This window comes from Adiantum capillus-veneris, chromosome 28 (genome assembly GCF_014529385.1).
Source record: "Adiantum capillus-veneris isolate H3 chromosome 28, ASM1452938v2, whole genome shotgun sequence".
Lineage (NCBI taxonomy): Eukaryota > Viridiplantae > Streptophyta > Polypodiopsida > Polypodiales > Pteridaceae > Adiantum > Adiantum capillus-veneris.
In genome coordinates this window covers 84,679,155-84,705,721 of record NC_140958.1, presented here as the reverse complement: position 1 = coordinate 84,705,721, position 26,567 = coordinate 84,679,155, and the positions used below count along the sequence as shown (strand labels likewise).

General features: G+C 48.8%; 1 protein-coding gene across 2 annotated transcripts in view; it reads left to right on the top strand.

Moving 5' to 3' along the window:
- LOC147420795 (glycosyltransferase-like At2g41451) overlaps nt 1-26,567 on the top strand; it is a 132,774-nt gene that overhangs the window by 92,558 nt on the left and 13,649 nt on the right. The window lies entirely within an intron of this gene.

The window sequence follows — 26,567 nt, the reverse complement described above, 5'->3', positions numbered from 1 at the left end:
GCAGGCACACTGCAAGTCTGAAAATTCCTATTCTACTTATTCAAATGCAATTAATAGTACCAGCCATTTATAGCTAGCTTGAGGACCTCCCTTCTTGAGCAAGAAAAGAAAAACCTTGTGCTCTGATACCGATGTAACATTTAATGGCCTCGTAACTTGTGTGTAGCGGAAAATAGCATGAACATAGTGAGCATTTCATTAGAATAGATTCCTAATGAGAATAACAAGAGTGCTTGGGTGGAGAGATCAACAAAAAGTATAACACCTAATTAGATAGCATGAACAATACTTCAAAAGAGAGAGAAATTAAGCTATTGACAATAGTCAAGGACCGGATTTACATGGAGCCGGTCCCCCCTCCAAAAGGCTTTGTATTATGGTTTCTCCCATCAAGATTGACATTTTACAATACAATTCTTTGTGTTCCTTCAATACTAGCTAGTGCAATGAAGATGGAAGCTTCAAGCACTAAGCAAAAACACTTATTAAACACAACATCAATTCCCTCATGGTCTCAGACCCAAGACCTCACACACCTTCGAAGATGGTGAGAGCTAGCGGGGTATGAGAGTAGATTGAGAGGAAGGAGTAGTCTGCCGAGAAAGATGTACATCTCCTCACATAATCACTCATATTAGCATAGCTTAGCTTAGTAATTAGCATGGTAGAGGAGATGAGCATGCATTGAAGCTTGTCTCTTGGTTGGATTTGCATCACAAAGCCAAGAGTTTTGGTGTAGGCCTCCCTTCTCACAAGCTTGGAGTAGGTGATAAGCTTTGCATTAAAACTTGAGAGGAGAGAGAGATCTTCTTACTCCACACATGGACTAGTGTGAGTGTGTATGCAATAATGCCTTTGAAAAATCAGCCCCCTCTCTCTCTTGGTCGACCCCTCTTGCTATTTGCTCATGCTTACACCCTATTGGACCTCTCCAGGCTTAGCCAATGGAATTTCAAGAGCATAAGTGATAGCCTTCTGACATGTGTCCCCCTTTCCCCTTTTGTGAGAGCTTTAGGTAATTGATTAAACTCTCATTGGACCCCTTTGTGTCCTGGCCAATAGGAATCAGGCAAGCCATTGGGCTGCTGAATGCTCATTGGACCCCTTGGGAGATTGTCCAATAGTCTTTTAAAGAGATTAATTCTTATTGGTTCTTTTATTAAGTGTTTTTAAATTGATTAAACTAGATTTACTCTAGCCTAATTCTCATTGGTTCACCTCCGTGGCCATCCATAGGATTTGAGAACACCTTGTGGGTATCTGGGCTAGGGAGCTGACATGTGTCCCTCATTCCCTTTGTGTAAAGAGAGCTTGTGTGTGTGTGTTTGTGTGTGTTTCTCTCCCCAAGGCTCGCTCCCTCCTATGTAGGAGCCATGAAGACTTTTTGGTACACACACAAAGCATCCAATTTTCCTAGTGTTTGACCATTGGACAAAACCTTTGAATTTTGGAACCTTAGCATTTTGGAAGTCTTATGTAAGGTGCAGCGGAATGAATGTTTGAACTTTGCTCAAGATGAGTGCTCCGAACTGTGCTCAAGGTTCCTTTTGCTTACGGAAGGGAGAGCCTTCGCTTCCTTTAGTGAGAGAGTGCAATGGACAAACAAAGTGAATGGACACTGTGAATGGAAGTGTATGAGATTGAGAGATAGAGAGAGAAGAGAGATACGACGCCAGAGACGTTGTAAAACCCTCCTCCGAAGGCCCCACTCTCGTCGGCGAGAGTGGTCTACTTAGGATTGCACAAACTGGTACAAACTGAATGCATGTGACTGATGCAAGTTCAGGCTATGTCGACGATGACGACGGGAATGACGACACCAACCTAAGGGCTGAAATCTGCAATCTTTTATCTGCTGTCCCAAAAACGCTATGGGCTGAAATCTGCTGTTGCCGAAAACGCTAAGGAAAATGCTGATTTTGCTGGTCTTTAAGACTGAAAATCTGCACTTTCCTTAGGGCTGAAACTGCAGGTCCTTTTGGGCTGAATTTGTCGTTGCTTCATGGCTGAAAAACGCCAGCTACAATGGATGGCGATCTGGGTTGAAAATGCTAGGGCTGAATGTGTGTGGTGATGATCTCCTCATGCAAATACGCCGCGAGGGTTGGGACTTGCTGGCGATGATGCAAATGCTAGATGATCTGTTGCAAAAACGCCAAGGCCTGTCTGCTGCAGAAAACGCTATGGGATCCTGCCGGTCTTGCTGAGAAGGTGCCTGTTGAGCTTGGCTCCTGTTGCCTCTTCTGCCAATTAGTGCTAGTCTAGGTTTGCTTATACAAACTTACTCAATTTGCCCTACCTACTTTTCAACAAAAGTCACTTAAAAATAATAAGCGAGCACGTACAATATGTCATGCCTAGGAAAACGGATCACATAAAGACGCTGACGAAAATACAGGAAACGATCACGAATGAAACACTCGTACAATGCGTGTTGACCAATCATGCGAACACATAGTACTTCCTGTAAGGGTTCTTTGGACCTAGGCTCGGGAGCCAAGATCGGTTCTTCCTGGTTGGTCGAATCTTCTTGTGGGGGTTCTATGGACCTGGACTCGAGAGCCAAGATCGGTTCTTCCTGATTGATCGAATTTGCAATGAGGTTAGCTTCACTAGAGAAAGTATCAACTAACACATCGTCCTTCTTGTGAACAATCGCATCTTCTTCATGCAACTCATCATGCTTGTGAGAAATCACATCTTGATCATGCAAATCATCATGCTTGTGAGAAATCACATCTTGATCATGCAAATCATCATGCTTGTCATTGTCATCCAAATCATCATGCAAATCATTGGCATTCAAATCATCATGCTCATCATTATCAATCAATTCATCATGCTTCTCATAATCCAAATCCTGTGTGTCATGTTTCTCATAATCATGCAAATCTTGTGTGTCATGCTTGGGAGAAGAAGAAACTGAGAGTCTCCTTTTGCCGAATCTCTTGCATTTGTGCCTGAACTTGAGAAAAGAGTTGCAAGAACTCTTTTATGTGTCGGTCGCTCTGTTCTTGTCTTGCTTTGGCTTCGCGATGTATGGCTGCCACTCTTTCTTCGTGTTCAGTGTTCACGCTCTCTTTCTGCTTTTCTTTCTGCGTGTCTTGCTTCGCGTTCTAACTTCCTTTCCATAAACATCTGCTCCAACTCCTCCATAGGAGTTAGTGCAATCCTTGACGTGGATGGGGAAGGGGGAGGGTCGGAAAAACCTCCTGGGGGAAAAATTCTTCTTCGCCTCTCTCATGCTCATCACCTCCAAGCGAAGTATCCATTCCGCTTCGAGTGATGACCATTCTGAAGTAGTGGGTTCTTGTGGTCTTGGGTTCTTAAGTTCACGAGGAACTTGGGTTCTTCGGGGTCTTGGTTCTTGGGGTTCTTGAGTTCTTGAGGTTCTTGCGGGTCTTGAGGTTCTTCTTTCGCTTGCAATCTGTGTTAGAGAAGGATCTTCTCTTCACCCGAGTTCTGCTCTTTTCCGCGGACGCACCCCTTGGCACCCTTGCGCTCACACCAAGGTTGCTTTTTCCCACCTCATGTCGATTGGCCGGCCGCTAAGTGCATGGTCCGCTCTCAATGAGTGAAAAGAGACACAAGGGGAGGCTGGACAAGCCTTTCTTTCTTGGGATTCCTGTCACTCTTCAAAAACACGATTAAGAATCTACACGCCCAAGCGAACTTGGGTTCGTGCGACTTGAACAAGCAAAAAAAAAAAAGTGGTTCTTTCCTTGAGTGATATAGAACACTTGCCAAAGCTCTGATACCAATGCTAGGTGCAGCGGAGTGAATGTTTGAACTTTGCTCAAGATGAGTGCTCCGAACTGTGCTCAAGGTTCCTTTTACTTACGGAAGGGAGAGCCTTCCGTTCCTTTAGTGAGAGAGTGCAATGGACACAAACAAAGTGAATGGACACTGTGAATGGTAGTGTATGAGACTGAGAGATAGAGAGAGAAGAGAGATACGACACCAGAGACGTTGTAAAACCCTCCTCCGAAGGCCCCACTCTCGTCGGCGAGAGTGGTCTACTTATGATTGCACAAACTGGTACAATCTGAATGCATGTGACTGATGCAAGTCTAGGCTATGTCAACGATGATGACGGGAATGGTGACACCGACCTAAGGGTTGAAATCTGCAATCTTTTATTTGCTGTCCCAAAAACGCTATGGGCTGAAATCTGCTGTTGCCGAAAACGCTAAGGAAAAGGCTGATTCTGTTGGTCTTTATGGCTGAAAATCTGCACTTCCATAGGGCTGAAACTGCAGGTCCTTTCGGGCCGAATCTGTGGCTGCTTCATGGCTGAAAAACGCGAGCTACAATGGATGGCGATCTGGGTTGAAAATGCTAGGGCTGAATGTGTGTGGCGATGATCTCCTTATGCAAATACGCCGAGGGCTGGGACTTGTTGGCGATGATGCAAGTGCTAAATGATCTGCTGCAAAAACGCCAAGGCCTGTCTGCTGCAGAAAATGCTAGCTTGGTCTTGATTGGCTGGAAACACTATGGGATCCTGTCGATCTTGCTGAGAAGGTGCCTGTTGAGCTTGGCTCCTATTCCTCTTCTGCCAATTAGTGCTAGTTTAGGTTTGCTTATATACAAACTTACTCAATTTGCCCTACCTACTTTCCAATAAAAGTCACTTGAAAATAATAAGTGAAAAATGTCAAAAATAGGTAAAATAGGCTAGTTGCACTGGAAAATTCCCTTGAAGGATTCTGATGGGAATGGCTATGATCATGCTGTGTGCAACCAGAGGATATGCATCTACACTAAGTGACTGGGCATGCACGGTTTACGAATAGACTCACAAAAGTGCCAGATCACTTCTAAATCTAGACTGATTGGACTGACTGAACCCTTGTCATGCTGTAGCTTGTCCAACGGACACATAGGGTTGGATGTGTCACGTGACATCTTAATGGGCTGAACCTTAGAGTCTTTAAAGCCCATTGTTGCACCTTGCTCTTTTGCAGATGGCCCCCCCTTTGGATCCCTTTTGTGGCCGGTCTGCCAGCTTAACCAATATTCTAGCTTTTTCTCCCCTGGCACTTCCCCATATTAAATGATCAATTTAACATGAGAAAATCATTTAGGAGAATTAGATATTAGATATTAGTTATTATGACATAATGTATGCAAATCGAAAGCGGAGGTTTAATGTATGTTATGACATAATGTATGCAAATCGAAAGCGGAGGTTTAATGTATGCAAAGATGATGATGATATTTATGAAACCCTATTGAAATCTAAAGGAACATTTAGGCGGAGGTTTCGTGAGAAGCGCATTATCGCCAGGTTCAATGAGAGTAGAGAAGCTGTCTAGAGTAAAAGATGAGAAGGTAGAGGTGATGATCAAGGCGGAGCTGACTCTTTTGAGGGGTGACATTGAAAAAGAGATGTATGCAAATGCAGAGACTTACAAAAAAGCTATGTATGCAGATATGAGGAAAGAATTGGACAAAGAGATGCTTAGTAAGCGTGATGAGATGTACACATCATTGAAGGCCGAAATGCAAACGATTGTGAGGGCAAAAGTTAATGTAATGGAATGCGTGATGCAAAAAAGATTAGAGGATGCGCTTGCTACGTTTGAATCGTGGAAATAAAAATGGAAGAACGCATGCCGCGACGACCTGTAAAAGGGGGACAGTGGCATTAAGTCATAACCTTTTCCCTCAATGGCTGTGTAACGCACAACACGGTTTTCCTCATCAAGTGGCCATCCCGACTGTCTCCCCATCCCGTATCCGTGTGAAAACGTCTGCAAAATCCGTATCTGTGGCATACTGGCTGACCATATCCTCGAAGCTCCTATGTTGAATCGTGGAAATAGCCAGAACCAGCGGCTTCCGAGACAAAGCATCTGCCACCAAATTCTTATGTCCCTGAACATGGACAATCTGGAAGTGAAACTGTGACAAGATGTTCGCTCACCGCATTTGCTTTTCCGATAGTTGCTTCGGTGACAAGAAGTGGCGTAAACTCTGATGGTCTGTGAAGACAATAAAACCCGCTCCGAGTAGGTAGTGCCGCCACTGAGTAAGAGCATGGATAACCGCCAAAAGCTCTTTCTCATTAAATTGTGCTGTCAACTCTAGCCTTGAGAACAATCGGCTCTCGTAAGCAATGACATGGCCTTCTTGCATTAATACCGCTCTCCCAGACTACGACCACAAGCATCACAATATACTTCAAATGACTTCTGTACGTCCGGCAAAGTCAAAGCTGGTCCCGTAGTCATTTTCTCTTTCAATGTCTGAAAGGCAGTCACCTCTGTGAGTTCCCACTAGAAAGGGACTCCTTTCTGTGTCAAGATATGTAAAGGGAAAGCAACCTCTGCAAACTTTCTAATGAACCGCTTGTAGTATAAACACAATTTCAAGAAGCTTCTAACTTCATGGACATTCTTCAAATCGGGCCAATCACAGATAGTCTCTATCTTGGCCACATCCATCTGCACTTCTGTTGCTGACACAATGTGTCCGAAAAAGTGCATCTCTGGTAGGAAAAATTCACTTTTCTTCGCATTAATCACTAACTTGTGATCTCGTAAAGGTTTTTTGGCTCGCTACTGCTGCTCGCCCCCCCCCTTGCTGCGCCATCGCTAACACCTCACCCCCCCTCACCCGTTGCCCCTACACTGCCCCCCCCCCCCCCCCATCAGCCCCTGCGCGCTGCCCCACAGCCCGCCCGCTGCCCCCCCCTGTTTTCGCGCTGCCCCAAAGGCTGCCCGCTGCCCTCCTCTCGCGTTGCCATCCCCACCCCATCCCCCCGCTCGCTGCCGCTTGTGCACCTGCACATTACCCGGCTGCCCACATCGCCCTCGCCGTCCCCCCATCCCCCCCCCTGTCCTCATCGCTCCCGAAGGTCTTCTGCACCTGGCTCGGCAACACTTTTTCTTCGGACAAGTGCTTGGCGTACTCGTTTGCAGATTTTCTTCACCGCCCTCTTCTTCTACTCAGCAGTAGACACAGATGGAGGCTCCAGCTCCACCACAGAGGGACTCGCCTGAAGCCCCCTCGCCCGACCCCGCTGAGCCCACCATTCGACTTGCTCTCTCGCCGATAGAGCAAGCGAGCCTTGCCACAGAGGTAGAACGCTTGCAGGCGACTTCTGTCATCTACAAGGTTCTTGGCACCCGTCCTAGCAGAGGAGAGCTGCGAGACCTTCTCCAGGCCCGCCTTCTCACAGAGGTGGGCAAGATCTTGGATGTCCAGATTCTCGGACGGGGGTACTACCAGATTGAGTTCGAGACTTCCGAGATGGCCTCCAAGGTCATAGCTATGAGTCCACTGGCCATCCGAGCATCACGGGCCCACTTTCGACAGTGGTGACATGGTTTTGACCCGACTTCGGATGTGCTAGTAGAGGAGGCAGACTTCCCCATCTCAGTCTGCTTTCCGGGTTTACGGAGGGAGTACCTTCCACTTCTCTCCAGGATTGGCTCCGCCATCGGGACTGTCGTGGAGACACCTCGTACGGCAGCATCAGTAGCTGCCAAGGCAGCTGGCATCCCTTCAGTTCGAGTTTTGGTCAGAGATACCCACACGCTCCCGAAGGTCATCCTTCTGCCTCGGGTGAGTGGGGGTTGGTTTAGACAGAGTGTGGAGTACTCGGGTCTCCTGAACCAGTGCTTCATTTGCAGACAGATGGGCCACCTAGCGAAGGCCTGTCCACAGAGGAGACCACGACCCGCACCTCAGCCTCAGCCCCAGCCTGCCAAGGCTGGGCCGCAGCCACAGCCGGCGACACAGTGCACAGATTCAGAGCCACCCTCCGAGCCTGGGGCTCCAGCGGAGGAGGGGTGGCAGCAAGCCCGTGGCCGTCGACGCCAGGGGCCACAGCGACAGCCTGGCACTCAGAGTGGCCCTCAGGTGCCTACTCAGCAGCAGTGGGTTCCCACGGGGAACCGCTTTGGTCCTCTTGAGCAGGAGGAGCCCCCTACGCCAGCCTCCACCTCCGCTTCACCCTCGCCAGCCGCTCCGCCTTCCGATTTCCCCTCCTCCTCCTCATCCCCTCCCCCGCCCTCTGCTCCCGCCCACTCCCCACCTCGCCCCCCTGTCTCTGTCGTCCCACCCCCCCCCCCCCCCCCAGCTCCTTCTCCCCCTCCTCTTGCTTCAGTACCACAATCGACTCAGGAAACTGGTCCCTCGCCGGCGGCTAGGAGATCTCTTGGCAGCGCCTTTGCCACGAGTCGCCTAGCGAGAGAGGGTCAGCCCTTCTTGCGGCCCCCTCTGCAGATTCAGACATCTTCCCTTGCAGCTATCCCTCGTGGTCTGACGAGCATTGACCTCCGACGTCGCTGGGATTTCTTCGATTACGGGTTCACTCGCTTTCTCGGCGATTCCGCAGCAGACCATGAGGCAGCCTGCTTCAGGGTCCACGCTTTGTTCCTCGCCGCTAGGGGGACAGAGGCCTTGGACTCAGCAGTTGGTTTCTCCTTCCCCCTCTGTGGTAGGATTGAGACAGAGTGGTCCCTCGACTCAGTGGTGGGATGGTTGCATACACAGGTTCTCGAGTTCTCTCACCACATGGGAGAACTTGGCGTTACAGATTTGCTGCAGACTTTGTGGCCACTGGCCAAGTTTGCGGTGACACCCCCAGACTTAGCAGGATGTAGACACATTGTGGTGTACTTTTTTGCTGATACGCAGTGTTTGCCTTGCTATGTATACATTCATGAGGACTCCTGGACAGAGGAGGTTGCTTTACGCACGGCTCGCTCTGCTTGGGCTTGGACCATGCCAGTCTCGCCTATCTAGAGGACGCTCGGATGCGGATTACTCCCCATCCAAGCCAGCCTCGAAGATAGCCCGTCTTGCTGCTGCGGCAGCATCTGTTCTCTCTCGCTTCCCATGAGGATCGCCTCGTGGAACGTGCAGGGACTAGGTGGGCCCCAGTTTCAGCGACAGCGGGGCCGATTGCGTCAGGAGCTTCAGCGTTGCCTTGTGGGAGGAGAGATTGATCTCCTTATGCTTCAGGAGCACCATTTGTCTGAGAGCCGCATTCGGCGATGTGGTCAGATTTTGCGTGGACGTTATGATACCTTTTGGTCAGGTGCTTTTGGACCTGGAGGCATCCAGGGGGGGGTATGTATGACTATTGCGGACTCATTGCAGCAGGCCATTGTGGGCAAAGGGATTATTGTGCCAGGCAGGGCTCAGTGGATTACTATGCAGGTTTAGGGTGGCCTTGTGGGTTTCCTGAACATCTATGCGCCCAATGTGGCGAGTGCTCGTGCAGAGTGTTGGTCACAGATTGTTGAGTCTTTGCCATATGTTGACCAGTGGTGTGTAGGAGGGGACTTCAACATGTTGGAGGACCCTTCTGACAGGATCGGAGGCAGCCATGCTACTGTGCATGGCTGCTTGGGAGAGGTTGTGTATGACTTTGAGGGTCTCGGATACATGGCAGCATTCTGGCTTTGTGAGGCCTCGAGAGAGTCTTGCCTTCTCTAGATCGGACCGTAGAGTGGGAGGAGTGAATCTATCGCGCATAGATCGCTTCTACACTAGTGACCACTTTAGTGACTTGGGGGGATCAGTGGGCATCCTGGCAGGGACATCCTTCTCGGACCATGCATCAGTGATCCTCACAGTGGCAGACAGGCAGAGGAGTGGGAGCACGATGCTTCGCATCCGAGAGCGGGTCTTGTTGGACTCAGCACTCAGAGAGAGGGTCGAGGCTCTCTGGACAGAGGGCATGGACAGCGAGGCTCCACCTGCAGACAGAGTGGTCTCAGGCCTAGCTCAGCTTAGCCACTTTTTTCTCCAGGAGTCTCTGGCTCGACGGGCTGCAGCGAGAGAGGAGAAGCAGCGTCTCAGACGAGGCACTGCTTCACTACAGAGGATGCAGGAGCAGCATCCAGACAGTCCATGGTTGGAGGAGCAGTTACAGCAGGCTCGACAGGAGCTTGCTTGCACAGAGGAGAGGCGCCATGAGTTTGCCTTTCACCGACAGGCATCTCAGTGGACTCAGGTGGGTGACAGAGTGACAGGTGCTTTTTTTGAGACAGTGGGACCTCGGCACTCGCATGCCAAGGTCAATCAGTTGAGGAGACCCGATGGGTCAGTTGTTTGTGAGCCCGAGGATATGCGTGCAGTTGCTACTGACTTTTACCGTGAGTTACTGTCGGCTGAGCCCCAGTCAGAGAGACAGGATGCATGCAGGGAGCAGGTTTGGGCACAGATGCCTTGTCTTGTGACTGAGGAGATGTGCCAGAGGCTAGAGATACCTCTTCAGCTTGAGGAGCTGCACACGGCTCTTAGGGCCCTCCCTCGTGGTAGCTGTCCAGGTGAGGATGAGCTGACTCCCAGCTTCTTCTTGGAGTACTGGGACCTGCTTGGCCCAGATCTTTGTAGTGCCTTTCAGTACATTCTACACACAGGAGTGATGCCGGATAGCATGAGTGAGGGCCTGATTTACCTCATTCCAAAGGAGGGTGGCTCCTTGGATGAGATTCGACAGTGGTGCCCCATCACCATTCTCAACTCAGCCTACAAAATTCTTGCCAAGGCTCTGAGTTTGAGGATTCAGCCACTTTTGGAGAGCCTTATACATGGGACTCAGACAGGTTTTGTCAAGGAATGCAGTATCCTTGACAACATCTTCACTTTCTGGGAGGTTTCTGCCCTGGCACGACTCCGTGGGGAGGACCTTGTGATTCTTCTTCTCGATTTTGAGAATGCATACGACAGAGTTGACTGGGACTTTTTAGAGGGCACGCTACGCAGGATGGGCTTCTCAGATGCTTGGATCAGAGGGGTGTCAGCTTTGTATAGACAGGCTCACAGTCAGGTGCTTTTGGCAGGAGGTAGAGGTGAGCGCTTCATGCTCACACGATCGGTCCGACAGGGTTGTCCTCTTGCCCCCTTTCTCTTTTTGTTCTATGCGGAGGCGATGAGCAGATTTTTGGTGTCACAGTAGGTTGGTCTGAGGGGCTTAGCACTCCCTATACGGGGAGATGAGCTTCTGGACGCTGAGTTTGCCGACAACTCAGCCTTGTACTTAGAGGGCCAGGAGGCCAATTTACACAGATGTGAGCAGGCTTTGGAGACCTTCTGCTGTGCATCGGGCGCACTGATCAACTGGAGAAAGACAGTGGCTTTCTCGGTTGGCAGTGCTCCTGTGCCAGATTGGATGCCAGGAGAGGGTTTCAGGTGGATTCCTCCAGGGACTGCAGTTCGGTACTTGGGTTGTCAGGTTGGTTTGGACTTGTCCCCCGAGCAGCAGATTGCCCCTCTTCTCTTGTCCATCAGGAGAAAGCTATTACATTGGAGCTCAGCACGACTTTCGCTGGCTGGTAGAGTAGTAGTTGCCAACCAGGTGTTGTTGGCGACTATTTGGTACATCACTTCTTGCTGGATCTTCTCGAGTTCTTGTATCAGCCAGGTAGAGAGGCTGATCAGGAACTTCCTTTGGTCAAGTCGCGACACTCAGATTTCCCGAGCCAAGGTGGCTTGGTCGGTCATCACACTTCCTTGTTTTCAAGGAGGACTTGGGATCATTGATCCAGCACAGCAGAGCAGAGCCCTTCTTGGGAAGTTCGTCGTCAGAGGACTTCTTCCAGGCGAGGAGCCCTGGAAGGAGTTCTTGCTGCAGAGGCTTCGTGCCAGGGTGCCTCAGTCAGGAGGCCCTTGGCAACCTTCAACCAGATGGATCTTTACAGAGTTGCGCCGAGTTGGTTTGAGCAGGAGACTGGAGGACCGATTCGCGGTGAGTTTGCTTCGATTTTGGGAGCTCTTACGGTGTGGCCTGGAGCAGAGACAACCGACGTGCACGGAGGAGCGCCTACGGCAGCCCCTCGTCTGGAACCCCATGGTTAGCACTCAGAGAGGCCACTTGGTTGGGAGTCGGCCTCATGTTTCTTGGGGTCCCATGGCAGCAGGTCCAGCGTGCTCTCTAGGTGACTGGCTAGCGTTCACAGGTTTGTCAGAGGAGGTGCAGGCTGTCCAGCTACAGGGCATGAGAGGGGTGCAGAGCATGTGTCAGGACATCTCAGAGTCAGTTCCAGCTGAGTGGCTCACGCCTCTCGAGCCAGTAGCACCCCGGTGGATGGGAGCCTTCACACGACTGGAGGTTCTCATTTCAGTCAGGGCTTGCTCAGAGACTGTCCCAGCTCTGTTCTTCGAGCTTCAGGGTGGGGGACGATTACAGCGAGTTGCAGTAGAGGCCCCGCAGGTAGCAGACTGCTGTTTCCAGAGGATCCGAGTTGTGGGCATCTGTGGGAGGACTTGCGTCATCGACCCTGACCCAGCAGCTCTTGAGACGGGACACTGGAGGCTATGGGCTTAGGAGTGCTGTCCACTGGCACGAGTACAGTGGGATCCTGGTGAGTGGCTATGGAGGGACCCCTTCTCTTCTGCAGATCGCCCAGGAGTCCCCTTTTTTCAGTACACTGCTCGGCTTGGACGTCATATACTTGCACCACAGAGAGAGGCCCGTCCCGTTGCAGCACGTCATTGGCAGGAGGAGGGCCTCAGTCGAGTTCTTGGCAGCTTTTTGGCAGAGGCTGTGGGACTCCAGACAGCCGAGGCGCGTCACTTTGTTCCAGTGGCTGGTTGCACACAGAGCCACAACAGTAGGGAGCTGGCTTGTGCATAGTGGTCTCTCGGCCGCATGTGCAGCCTGTGACCAGTTGGTGGTTGGAGAATGTGCATCAATTATAGAGCTCTCAACAAAATGACCATCAAAAATAAATTCCGATTCCTAGAATCGATGATATACTTGACCGACTTCAGGGATCCTCGTGCTTTAGCAGGATCGACTCGAAAAGTGGATATCATCAGATCCGAATCACGCCGGGAGACATCTACAAGACAGCCTTTTGGACGACTTTTGGGTTATTTGAGTTTTTGGTGATACCATTTGGCCTAACCAATGGTCTTGCAACATTTAACCGGATGATGGACAGGATTTTTCGAGCGTATAGACTATTTGTTGGCACTTTCTTTGACAACATCATTGTTTTCTCCAAGGATGAGGCAGAACATAGAGAACATCTGCTTCAAGTCTTTCAAGCATTACGAGATCACAAGTTTTTTTTTTCCGAGAAAAAGATCCTTCTATTAGTTAATGGAAACTGCCCATAGGGCTACATCCACCTCTGCAGGAGAGGGCTACAACAAGCATGATGGGGAGACTCTCCCAATGAAGAAACAACATATATACAATGAGGCTAAATCAAGAAATGGGAGGAGGGAAGAGCCACACAGGTGGACAGTAGTGCCATCTGGGCATCCCCTGGACAATGGTGTAGAAAGGCCCAGGGTGCCACAGTCGAAGGAAAGCCTCGCGGCGCTCCCGCATGCGGTCGGAGTTGCCCTGTAGTCCCTCAAGCTGTCCTCTGAGAGTATGGATCAGCTCTAGCCAAAAGTCACGAACAGTCTCTGCTGGTGGCATAGGGCGAGCCTCAAAGATGCGGAAACAGCAGGCCCGCCAGATGAACCAAAGAGCTAGGCCGCTGATGAGCTCCCAACACTCCTCTCTCTCACTGCACCACTCCTGTGGAGTAATATCTGTAGCAGGCTGGAGAGTAGGTCGCCCCCCTTGCATCACTATCATCCTGCTGGTGGAAGATAGCTCAAACTGAAGTGCCAGGCCCGTGAGGGTGGACCAAGCCGCTGTCCCCTAAGTGTACTGTCGAGCCGTGGAGAGGGCAGGCATCAGCCGAAGAACTCGTAGCCACACCTGCTGGGCCGAGGGACAGTCCCAAAGACAGTGACGCATAAAGTCAAGGTGGGATCACCAACAAAAAGTATCCGACAGTTGGCCACATTGCAAAAGTAAATGCGGTCCCAATGGGGATAGATGGTCAGAAGACGAGTGGGAGCCCAACGGAAGCATCTCCTAAAAATTAGGGAACTGCTATTTTGGGCCGTGAAATGTGTTCGCGTCATTAGCTTCAGAATGATAGGGGAACGTTTTATTACTCTGCTGCAACGTCAACTGATGCACCAGTTAAGAGATTTTTAAGTGGGAAGCCCAATGCGGGGAAATTGCATGTATGAGTGCCAAGTGGCACTTTTTGGCCAATTTACCAAGTCTGGGAGAATAGAACTCGTAATTGCCTTTTTGGAGTAGTTTTGGAGGTTGATAACTCTGATTTTCGGCCATTTCTCTCCATATTTGAGCTTCCCGTGATTTCCCGACGTTACCCTCGGGTGGCGTGACTAACAAGGGAACATGGACTGATTTCCCGTTTGGTGATTTCCCGACGTTACCCTCGGGTGGCGTGACTAACAAGGGAACATGGACTGACTAACATGGCATGAAAAGACTTTTTACTCCCCCGAGGGGGAAACTTGCTTCCATTCCCCGTTGACATGCCACGATACGGCATGGAAGCGCTTTTCCCTTTGTCGGCAAGTCCGCAAGGTAATTTGTCTTTGACTCGTCTGCGTGCACGCGAAGCAAAGGCAGTTCCTTGCTGGCTTGCCGGCTCTAGCCCAAAAAAGTAAAAGTAAAAAAGCTTCCCGTGACTTCACCTAGGACCAAGGAGCTCATTTTCAGCATTTAGAAGGCATCAGATGCGTGTTTACATGTCTGTTTTACTGCATTTTCAGCGATACGCAGGTTTTGGCAGCCATGGAAATCTTCCCCTTTTGCATCTATTTGTTCAGAGATGCATTACAGATCAAGGACAAAAGAGGGGACGCTCGATTTATGCTTGGGGGATGCTTCATTAAGAACTTGTCACAGGTTAAGAGCTATGGAGTGCTTCCTTTCCCCTCTATATACAATGTGGTGCTAGGAGTGATTCCCTTCACACTACACACTGCTCTCTCTCTCCCCCCTACGTGCAGTTATGTGATACCCCACAAGAGGGCTTTTCATTTGACTGACGTACAGTTGTGTGGCTTCATGCACGATTGCCGAGGCAAGAGCCTCTTGCACAGGTATTGGATTAGCTAGTGGCTAATCCTCCGCAGGTACAGGTGAATTCGGAGAGGTTTCACGTGAGAAATCTCGTCCGATTCAAAGGGCAAGTAGCCCTATAGGTGCGGGAGCTCGAGGACTTGCTACGGATGCGACCGGCTCGCGAAACGAAGCCCAAAACAGGAAATTACAGCCTGCTGTGTATTTTTTCAGGTTTAGGGTTTCGGCCCTAAACAATCCCTAATACCCCCAGGAGGTTTGGGGACACGAGGGGACCGTTGTAGAGGTGATTTGGCACATTTTTGGGGCAGAAAAAAGAGAAATCAGAAAGGGGCGCCAATTTTGAAGCCTACAGGTTGTCGGCGTCTCCTCGGACCATTCTAGCTTCTGAGCCGTGTATGTGCTTAAGTGTTAATTCCCGTTTTAGGTTCCCGTTGCAAAGTGCTCTGTGTGTGTGTCTTAAGTAAAGAATTTTGGGTGAAAGCCAATGTCTACCGCCTTACGGGCCGATGTGAAGGTTTCGTTGCCGGGACAGAATCACTTTTTTCTCAAGAAGTGAGCCTCGGTTGGTTTGTTGTAAAGACACTAAGTACAAAAACGCAGGATTACACTATGGCCAACAAAGGGAAGGGCATTATGGAAGAGGGTTCTTCTTCACAGGACAGATAGGAAATTCCACATGTTCGCCCTGCCAAAAAGTGGTCAAATTAGGGCTGATTTTTTGCTGCGTTTTTAGGGTTGGTAAGTATGAACCATGATGGGATAGGAAGAGCTCTCACGGTGATAGATTGGCCACTAGATCTCCTTCGGGAGTGATGTGGGTGCCAGGTGACACGTTGCTCGCCGATTCTCTGAGGCGATTGCTTGGATTCTTTGATGCATTGGTAAATCATCTTGAAATTTGAGCTTACTTGGTCGTGGGTAGTACGCTACAGTGTTGTGGAATTATGCTCGTTTGCAGAGGCAAGAGCCTCTTGCACACGTAAAAAGTTAAGGGATAGATTGCGAGATGCTATGTGGTAAAGTTCAAGACTACCACCTATGGATGGAAAGTGGATGGAAGAGCATGAACTGTCAGATCACCAAATGTATTGCAGCTTTACCTTGAGGTCTTTGAACGTGTGCAAAGGAGGAATAATGATAGAGCTAGCACATCATATGTACGTATGAATTCAGTGTAATATATGGAAATGACAAAAGTATGAAGGTCTCATTAATTCATTTGTATCTATGTGTTACAACCTTTCCTGCGGATACATGTGATGATAAAAGAGTGCTAACAACACAAGATCATCAATGGCATGTATTTATGGTATACAATCGAGGACATTTGCGATTTCAAGAGGGGTGTATGTCACGAGGACGTTGCAACTGCTAACCTTAGTTGTTGGTTTCTTTCCAATGATTTTTTGTTTAATTTCTGAGACCCTCTTTTGGAAATTGCAAATGGTCGGACATTTTATGGTCAATGTGAACGGTAGTTTCATCCGCAGACGGAAAGTTGGTTGGCACTGAAATTCGTACAGTAAGAGGATGTCTAGGCTCAGTGCAAGATCATGTAGGTCCCCCTGTCGCACTTAGCAAGTTGGTGGATACTAGGAAGTGAACTCAATAAAGACATAAAGTCAAGGTGAGATCACCAAGAGAAAGTATCTGACAGTTGGCCACATTGCACTTTTGGATGCGGTCCCAATGGGGATAGATGATCAGAAGACCAGTGAGAGCCCAACGGAAGCATCTCCTAAAATTAGGGAACTGCTATTTTGGTCCGTGAAATGTGTTCATGTCATTAGCTTCAGAATGACAAGGGGAACATTTTATTACTCTGCTACAAAGGCAATTGATGCACCAGTTAAGAGATTTTTAAGCGGGAAGCCCAATGCGGGGAAATTGCATGTATGAGTGTCAAGTGGCACTTTTTGGCCAATTTACCAAGTATCGGAGAATAGAACTCGTAATTGACTTTTTGGAGTAGTTTTGGAGGCTGATAACTCTGATTTTCAGCCATTTCTCTCCATTTTTGAGCTTCCCGTGACTTCACCTAGGACCAAGGAGCTCATTTTCAGCAATAGAAGGCATCAGATGCATGTTTATAGGGCTGTTTTACTGCGTTTTCAGCGACACGCAGGTTTTGGCAGCCATGGAAATCTTTCCCTTTTGCATCTATTTATTCAGAGATGCATTACAGATCAAGGGCAGAAGAGGGGGCGCTCGATTTATGCTTGGGGGATGCTTCATTGACAACCTGTCAACACTGCTCTCTCTCTCTCCCCTGCATGCAGTTATGTGATACCCCACAAGAGGCTCATTTCACTGATGTATAGTTGTGTGGGTTCATGCGCGGTTGCCAAGGCAAGAGCCTCTTGCACAGGTACTGGATTAGCTAGTGGCTAATCCCCGGCAGGTACATGTGAATTCGGAGAGGTTTCATGTGAGAAATCTCATCCGATTCAAAGGGCAAGTAGCCCTATAGGTGAGGGAGCTTGAGGACTTGCTACGGATGCGACCGGCTCGGGAAATGAAGCCCAAAACAGGGAATTACATGCTGCTGTGTATTTTTGCAGGTTTTGGGTTTCAGCCCTAAACGGTTCCTAATACCCCAGGAGGTTTGGGGACGTGAGGGGACCGTTGTAGAGTGATTTGGCGCATTTTCGGGGTAGAAAACAGAGAATTCAGCGTGCTGCAGATTCTCGCCAGGTTTTGCAAAGTGTTCGTATGCATCGGGAAAGTCATCTATTGTGTGGGGGTATTGTCTGTGAAACGTCCTAGTACAGTTATGCTGCCGAAATCGGACTAGAATAGGTGGTTTTCAGCCCGGATTATCCGGGACAGCTCGTAGGAAATCACAGGTTTTATTCCCTCTGTTAAAGTATAAAGAAATACGGAAAGGGGCGCCAATTTTGAAGCCTATAGGTTGTCGGTGTCTGCTTGGAGCATTCTAGCTTCCGAGCCGTGTATGTGCTGAAGTGTTAATTCCCGTCGCAGGTTTCCTTTGCAAAGTGCTCTGTGTGTGTGTCTAAAGTAAAGAATTTTGGGTGAAAGCCAACGCCTATCGCCCTACGGGCCGGTTTCAGATATTGGCCCCAAAGACTTGCGTCCCTTTCGGTATTTCTTTTTGTATTAATCTGTGTTCAAAGTACAAGAGTGTAGGCATGCGCTCACACTGAGACTTTGCGTCCCGATGCTCTGAGTTGTGAGGCCCTGCCCACATATTTAAAAATTACAGGGATGCTAAAAGCAGAGCTGAGAATAAAAGCTTTCAATATTAAAGCAAAAGAGGCTTCTCTCTCTCTCTCTGAACCTCTTGTGTAGAATAAAGCAAAAAGGCTCTCTCTCTCTCTCTCTCTCTCTCTCTCTCTCTCTCTCTCTCTCTCTCTCTCTCTCTCTCTCTCTCTCTTTGTGCAATAGCGTAACCAATAAGCATGCCCAAAAGCTGCCGTAATTAGCGCCGAAAATCACGGGCGTTCGTACTGCTGCCAGTGGCAAAGCCTCTGCAAATCACGGGTGTCCGTACTGCAACCCCGTACAGTCAGCCACGTCAGCATTTGATGATCTCCTGGGGTTCCCACAGGGCAGAGAGTGTGTGTACTAGGCAGCCCCGTCACTGTTTGTGACACAGAGACACTATTGGATGCAACAACAGAGGCATACCCACACATTGAGCCTGGGTTGCGTCGATGTTTTGGGAGCATACCCTAGAATAGCTGGTATGATGAGGAGTGCAGAGAGACCAGAGCCCGACTTCAAAGGGAGGTACTTCTAGGAGTCATTACTCACAGGCAGTCACGGATTGCTTCTCGGTGTTTGGTACGACGGAAGAAGAGGGCGTTTGAAACCGGCCCGTAGGGCGGTAGGCGTTGGCTTTCACCCGAAATTCTTTACTTTATACACACACACAGAGCACTTTGCAAAGAGAACCTGCGACGGGAGTTAACACTTCAACTCACACACGGCTCGGAAGCTAGAATACTCCGAGCAGACGCCGACAACCTGTAGGCCCCAAAATTGGCGCCCCTTTCGGTATTTCTTTATTCTTTAGGAGGGTAAATTACAAGGTAAGGTCCTGGGAATCCTTCACGTGTATCCACCTAGATACCATTTGATTTGGCCAAATTTCGGCAGCATAACAGCCCCAAAACTTGCGCGAAACCAGTTCCCCTGCTGGAACTCGCTTGCACTGTCGTATACCCTCTGATTCCTGTCCAAAAACAGTAAATTCAGCACGCTGTATTTACTGGTTTTTGCCCTGTTTTCAGTCCCAAACAGTCCCCTAACTGTCCTTTGCCAGTGGGGCACGATTCCCAATGATCCTGGCGTCCGTATGGCTGAAAAACAGTCAAATTACAGCGCATACACAGCGCTGATTTTGCACCTGTACGGTGAGGTTATGACCCTCACCAGTGCCTGCTTTGGAGCAGCAGTTAGCTACCCCTGTTCCTGCTCAAGGAGGCTCGTGCCTCAGCACAAAAGCATGAACCCACACAACTGTACATCAGTCAAATGAGTAGCCCTCTTGTGGGGCATCACATAACTGCACGTAGGGGAGAAAGAGAGCAGTATGTAGCGTGCGGGGCATCACTCCCGTCACCATACTGTGCATAGAGGGCAAGGTAAGCATTCCATAGCTTCTGTACCTGTTGCAATCCGCCTGTGGCTGAAAATGGCGCCCCCTTTGATGATATGCAGCTCGTTTTTGCCTCCCAGAGTGGCAGAATCGCTCACAAGCTGACACGTCGCCCAGTTTCCGAGTTTGGGCTTTCCCTGCTAAAAATATCTCAATTGGTGCGTCAGTTGACTTCGCGGCAGAGTTGTAAAGTGTTCCCCTAGTCATACCGAAGGTAATGACGCGAACACATTTCGTGGCCCAAAATAGCAGTTCCCTAAATTTTAGGAGATGCTTCCGTTGGGCTCCCACTGGTCTTCTGACCATCTATCCTCATTGGGACCGCATCCAAAAATGCAATGTGGCCCAACTGTCGGATACTTTTTGTTGGAAGTCCCACCTTGACTTTACGCCTTAATTGAGTTCACTTCCTAGTATCCACCAACTTTCTAAGTGCGACGAGGGGACCTATATGATCTTGCTCTGAGCCTAGACATCCTCTTACCATACGAATTCCAGTGCCGACCACTTCCCGTCTGCGGGTGAATCTACCGTTCACATTGGCCATACAATGTCCGACCGTTTGCTACTTCAAGAAGAGGGTCTTAAACAAATAAAATAAACCCCATTGGAAAGAAACCAACAACCAAGGTTAGCAGTTGCCACATCTCTGTGACATGGTTAATAACTGCCACGTCCTCGTGACATACCCCCCTCTTGAAATCGCAAACGTCCTCGATTGCATACCATAAATACACGCCACTGATGATCTTGTGCTATTAACACTCTTTTATCATCGCATGTATCCGCAAGAAAGGTCGTAACATACATAGATACAAATGACTTAATGAGGCCTTCATACTTTTGCCATTTCCATCTATGGCACTGAATTCATATGTACATTTGATGTACTAGCTCTATCATTACCCCTCCTTTGCACACGTTGGGTTGGGGCATAAGTAGGCTGTAACCCAAAGGCTTCAAGGTAAAGCTGCAATACATTTGGTGACTCTGACAGTTCATGCTCTTCCATCCACTTTGCATCCATAGGCGGATAGTTCTTGAACTTCACCAAATAGCGTCTTGCAACTTGTCCTTTAACTTTTCTGTCCTTATGTGCCAAAACTTGCTCAGGTACCAGGATCTCATCAAGTTCCTCAACTTCTGGCTGATCCTCAACTGGCATATCTTCTGGCACATCACCCACGAAGGGTCTTAGAAGACTCACGTGAAACGCATTATGAATCTTCCACACATCAGGCAATTTCAGCCTGTAAGCCACATCGCTGATCTTGTCAAGCACTTGAAAAGGCCCATAGTAACGCATGCTGAGCTTAGGAAACAGCCGTTCCTTGCCCTTCATCTTCTTTAACCTTGCCTTTTCGAACCTTAAGAGAACCCAATCACCAGGTGATAGTAGCAATTCACGACGGTGACGATCAGCAGCCTTTTTCTGTTTTGCCTGAGTCTTCTCCAAGGCAACTTTAATCTTCTTATACATCTCATCCATGTTCTCAACATATCGATCTGCCTCAAAGATCCTGTCCTTGGTGTGCAAAATGGGAGGAACCTTTTTGCCGCCTTCAACAATCTCAAAAGGTGCTTTGCCAGTAGACGAATGCACCGTATTATTGTACGCATACTCAAGCATAGGCAAATACTGTTCCCACTTGCCCTTATTATCTGACACATAGCATTTCAGCAGATCTAAGACAGTAGAATTGGCCTCTTCTGACTGTCCATCAGTTTGTGGATGAAACGAAGACGAGAACTTGAGCGTAGTACCCATGTTCTCAAACAATCCTCTCCAGAACAAACTGGTCATGCGAGGATCACGATCACTGATAATCGATTGTGGCATACCATGGTACTTAAACACATTGTACATGAACAAGCGTGCCATCTGATCAGATTTTATCTTCTTCCTGACAGGGATAAAATGGGCCTGCTTGCTGAACCTGCAGATAATGGTCCATATACCATCATTCCCTGTTGGCGTCCTTGGAAGATCAAAGATAAAGTCCATAGCAATGCTTTCCCATGGCTTATCCGGAATCGGCAGTGGTTGTAACAACCCTGGTGCCTTTTGCCTGTCAAACTTGACCTTTTGGCAAACTATGCATGCTCGCACAAAGGCATCCACATCTCTCCTCAAGGTAGGCCAATAGAAGAACGTCTCTACCGCTTTAACTGTTGCAGCAATGCCACGATGCCCTGCATACGGTGGGACATGACTCTCTTCCATGACCTTATGTCGCAGTGGCCTAGTGACACAAAGTCTGCCATGCATCATCATAAAACCATCTCTGAGGAGGTAGTGCTCGTGATGTTGCCCCTCTTGTAACTGTTCAAAGATCCTTGCAAAATCTTCATCAGCAGTATACTGTTTCTTCATGTCATCTAACTCATGATGATAAGGAATTGACACAGCTGAAATTTGTGGCTTTCTTGATAACGCATCAGCCACAACATTCTTCTTGCCTTCCACATGCATAATCTGGAAGTGGAACATGGAAAGAATGTTTGCCCATCGCATATGCTTTTCGGATAACTTTGACTGTGTCAAGAAGTATCGCAAGGTCTAATGATCTGTTTGGACAACAAAATCAGCACCTAAGAGGTAGTGCTTCCAGCTAGAAAGCGCATGAATAACGGCCAAGAGCTCTTTCTCATGGACTTGCATAGTCCTCTCTGGCCCTTGCAAAATTCGGCTTTCATATGCTACTACCCGTCCATCTTGCATTAGCACTGCTCCGATGCTACTGCCACACGCGTCACATTGGACCACAAATGACTTCCTGAGATCTGGCAAAACAATAACTGGATCTGAAGTCAACTTTTCCTTTAAGAGATTAAAAGCTGAAATCTCTTTTTGGGTCCATCTGAAAGTGACCTCATTCTTTTGCAATGCGTGAAGAGGCGATGCTATCTCTGCAAAATTTCTGATAAACCTTCTATAGTAGGAACACAATCCCAAGAAGCTTCTGACATCGTGCACAGTCTTCAAGTCTGGCCATGTCTTGATAGCTTCGACCTTTGCGGGATCCATTCTTACACCATCCTTTGAGACTATGTGGCCCAGAAAGTGGATCTCTTCAAGGAAGAATTCACTTTTCTTAGGATTGACAAGTAACCTGTGACTGCGCAGCTCTTCGAACACAATGGTCAAGTGACGCCTATGCTCCTCTTCATTCTTCGAATACACAATCATGTCATCGAAGAATGTTCCAACAAACTGTTGATGCGAGCGGAAAATCCGGTCCATCATTCTGTTGAACGTGGCTGGAGCATTTGTTAGCCCAAACGGCATCACTAGAAACTCATAAAGACCAAATGTCGTTCTAAACGCAGTCTTGTGCACATCCTCTGGGCTTATACGAATCTGATGGTACCCACTCTTCAGGTCTATCCTGCTGAAAATTGCAGCACCCTCTAAACGATCGAGAATATCATCAATGCGAGGAATAGGAAACCTATTCTTGATGGTATTCTTATTCAACGCACGGTAATCAATACACATGCGCCATGAGCCATCCTTCTTCTGCACTAGGAGCACTGGGGAGCAAAAGGGTGAAGAACTAGGCTGAATCAGCCCCTTCTCTAATAACTCCTCAACCTGGCCCATAATCTCTTTCTGCTGCGCCGCACTAACCCTGTAGGGAGGTCTATTTGGTGGGCTACACCTTGGCACCAAATCTATCCGATGGTCCTCAGGTCTCTCTGGCGGTAATTGCGACGGTAATGAATCAGAAAAACAGTCACTAAACTTTTGCAAAAATGCTGACCTTTCTTTATCTAACACAGATAAATTTGACTGATCCCTATCTGAGACATCACGTGCAAAAATCAAGTACACAGAAAGATGATTCTTTATTACAGAAGTGATAGCAGAAGCAGATACAATAGGGACTGACTCTCCTTTAAGCTTTACATCCAAGATGTGAGTTTTGCCCCTATGCTGTACAGTGATCTTTTTGTTGTAGGCATCCAAGACTCCATGCACTCGGAACATCCACGGGATCCCCAACAAGGCGTCACAACCTTCCAGCGGCATGATGTAAAACTCTTCAGTGTCGACATACGACTGAATATGCAGACGCAGTTTTCCAATGATGGGAGTAACACACTCTGAGTGGCCAGGACATGCCAACCCTGCCTCTGCTGTGTACCCCATCTCTTCAGCTCTGATGCCCAGCTTCATAGCTAACTGTGGTGAGATAAAGTTGGCTTTGGCACCTGGATCAAAGAAGATGAGTGCCGTCTGATCTCTAACTTTACCCCATGCCCTGCATAACTCACTGGCATCTGTGCTGGGCCTGTCACCCACCATGTCTGGCACTAAACCTGCCATGGGTTTAGGCTTCTTGCCTTTCTGGTCTTCTTTATCCTCTGAGTCAGCTGGCCTTTTCCTTTGTGGACAATTGATAGAAATATGACCAGGCTGCTCGCATATAAAGCATTTGTTCTCAGCCATTAGGACCTTCTTTTCCTCGGGCGACTTGCGCACAAAAGTCTTCCTTTTCTGTTTCTTTGCCTGCGCTCCAGAAGTCCCAGCTGAATCCTTGTCTTTGGTGGCCTGTTCTGACCCCTGTGACGCATCAGGAGCCGTTTTCACAAAGGGCTTCTTCGCTGAATTTTTCTTTTGCTGCCCTCCTTTATCACTGCTCGGAAATCCACTGTCCTCTCCTTTCAACAGGGCAAGACCAGTGTTCGCAACTTCCATAAGCTGAGTAAGGGTAGCCACTCTATTTTTTGTACAGTAATCGCGAAGCCCTTTAGGCAGCCCACAACAATACTTCTCTATCTGCTTTGTCAATGGCACAAATCTGTAGGAGGTCACTGAGAGTAATGCTTTACAAAACCTCCTATTGTACTCCAGCAAGCTCTTGCACGAAGCTGCCGTAAGCTGGTGCCAATCTGTCAGGACATCGGCTTCAAATTCATTTGATAGCCAAGCAGATGCAAACATTTGCTTGAAGTAAACCCAAGTGGCGGGTGCCTGTCCTTGCATTAACAATGTCGTCCACCAGGTAAGCGCATTGTCCTTTAAGAAAGTGGCAGCTTTCCTGACCTTCGAGGCCTCTGTAAAATTCCCTCCCGCATAAGCTGTATCAAACTGCTGGAGGAAAGTGAGTGCCTTTGTCTTGTCCTCGAAACCACTGAAGGTACTGAACTTTACTGCTGCACCACCCTCTTTGTAAGCCTTCGGCTTCTCTAGTGCCCCCAAATTGTCATACGGGATGGTCTGCAACATGGGCACTGTAGTAGGCATGATCGGCACGTGTTGGCCATTCACATTTTGCGTCAGAGGTGCGATATCTGGCTGCTGTCCAGAAAAACCAGCCATGCCAAAATGACCCTGTGGCACCCCAAACTGGCCCTGGTTGCCGTGGAAACCTTGCTGCATGCCGATAGTACCATACATGGGGTTTGGCATGATGCCTTGCATACCCCCGAACACTGTTCCTGGCATGTACGGCTGACTTCCAGACGCATAACCAGCCATACTTTGGAACACTGATCCACCCCCGAAATACCCAGGATATACCGTGGGTGGTGGAAAAACTGAGTGCATAGCCTGGTATCCAGCTCCCTGTCCATTCAAGACAGCATGCTGGCTCTGAAAGGTGGCGGGCTGAACTGGCATAACCTGTGGAATAGGCGTTCTAGCCACCTGTTCAAGCACGGGAGGAACCTGCTTTGGAGCCCCCGACTCCGCAACATGCGAGTGTTCCCTTTCCTCCTGCGCCTCATGAAGTACCTGGGCTTGAGCTTCAACAAGCTCCGTACGCGGCGTAGGTTGCCTATTTTGCTGTTGCACTGGTGGCGCTTGCAAGAATTCCATAAACCTCGGATTCTGAACCAGCTGCGAAAAGACATTCACCGCGGCAACTAACTGAGTCTTAAACGCATCATCCTCGAGTTGCCCTGTCATAAAGCCCTGTACTACTGGAGGGACATTCACGTTGACAGGAGGTACAGACTGACGTGGCCGTGAGCTCTCGCCAATCTCAAAAACCATAGGAATCTCCTGCCTGTCCTTTGGAGAGGAACCCTCTTCCATAATTCCCTTCCCCTTGTCGGCCATAGTGTAATCCCCGCGTTCTTGCACTGTGTGTCTTTACCCTGAACAATCCAGGCTCACTCTTTGAGGAAAAAGTGATTGAAGTCCCCGGCAGCGGCGCCATGAAACCGGCCCGTAGGGCGGTAGGCGTTGGCTTTCACCCGAAATTCTTTACTTTATACACACACACAGAGCACTTTGCAAAGAGAACCTGCAACGGGAGTTAACACTTCAACTCACACACGGCTCGGAAGCTAGAATGCTCCGAGCAGACGCCGACAACCTGTAGGCCCCAAAATTGGCGCCCCTTTCGGTATTTCTTTATTCTTTAGGAGGGTAAATTACAAGGTAAGGTCCTGGGAATCCTTCACGTGTATCCACCTAGATACCATTTGATTTGGCCAAATTTCGGCAGCATAACAGCCCCAAAACTTGCGCGAAACCAATTCCCCTGCTGGAACTCGCTTGCACTGTCGTATACCCTCTGATTCCTGTCCAAAAACAGTAAATTCAGCACGCTGTATTTACTGGTTTTTGCCCTGTTTTCAGCCCCAAACAGTCCCCTAACTGTCCTTTGCCAGTGGGGCACGATTCCCAATGATCCTGGCGTCCGTATGGCTGAAAAACAGTCAAATTACAGCGCATACACAGCGCTGATTTTGCACCTGTACGGTGAGGTTATGACCCTCACCAGTGCCTGCTTTGGAGCAGCAGTTAGCTACCCCTGTTCCTGCTCAAGGAGGCTCTTGCCTCAGCACAAAAGCATGAACCCACACAACTGTACATCAGTCAAATGAGTAGCCCTCTTGTGGGGCATCACATAACTGCACGTAGGGGAGAAAGAGAGCAGTATGTAGCGTGCGGGGCATCACTCCCGTCACCATACTGTGCATAGAGGGCAAGGTAAGCATTCCATAGCTTCTGTACCTGTTGCAATCCGCCTGTGGCTGAAAATGGCGCCCCCTTTGATGATATGCAGCTCGTTTTTGCCTCCCAGAGTGGCAGAATCGCTCACAAGCTGACACGTC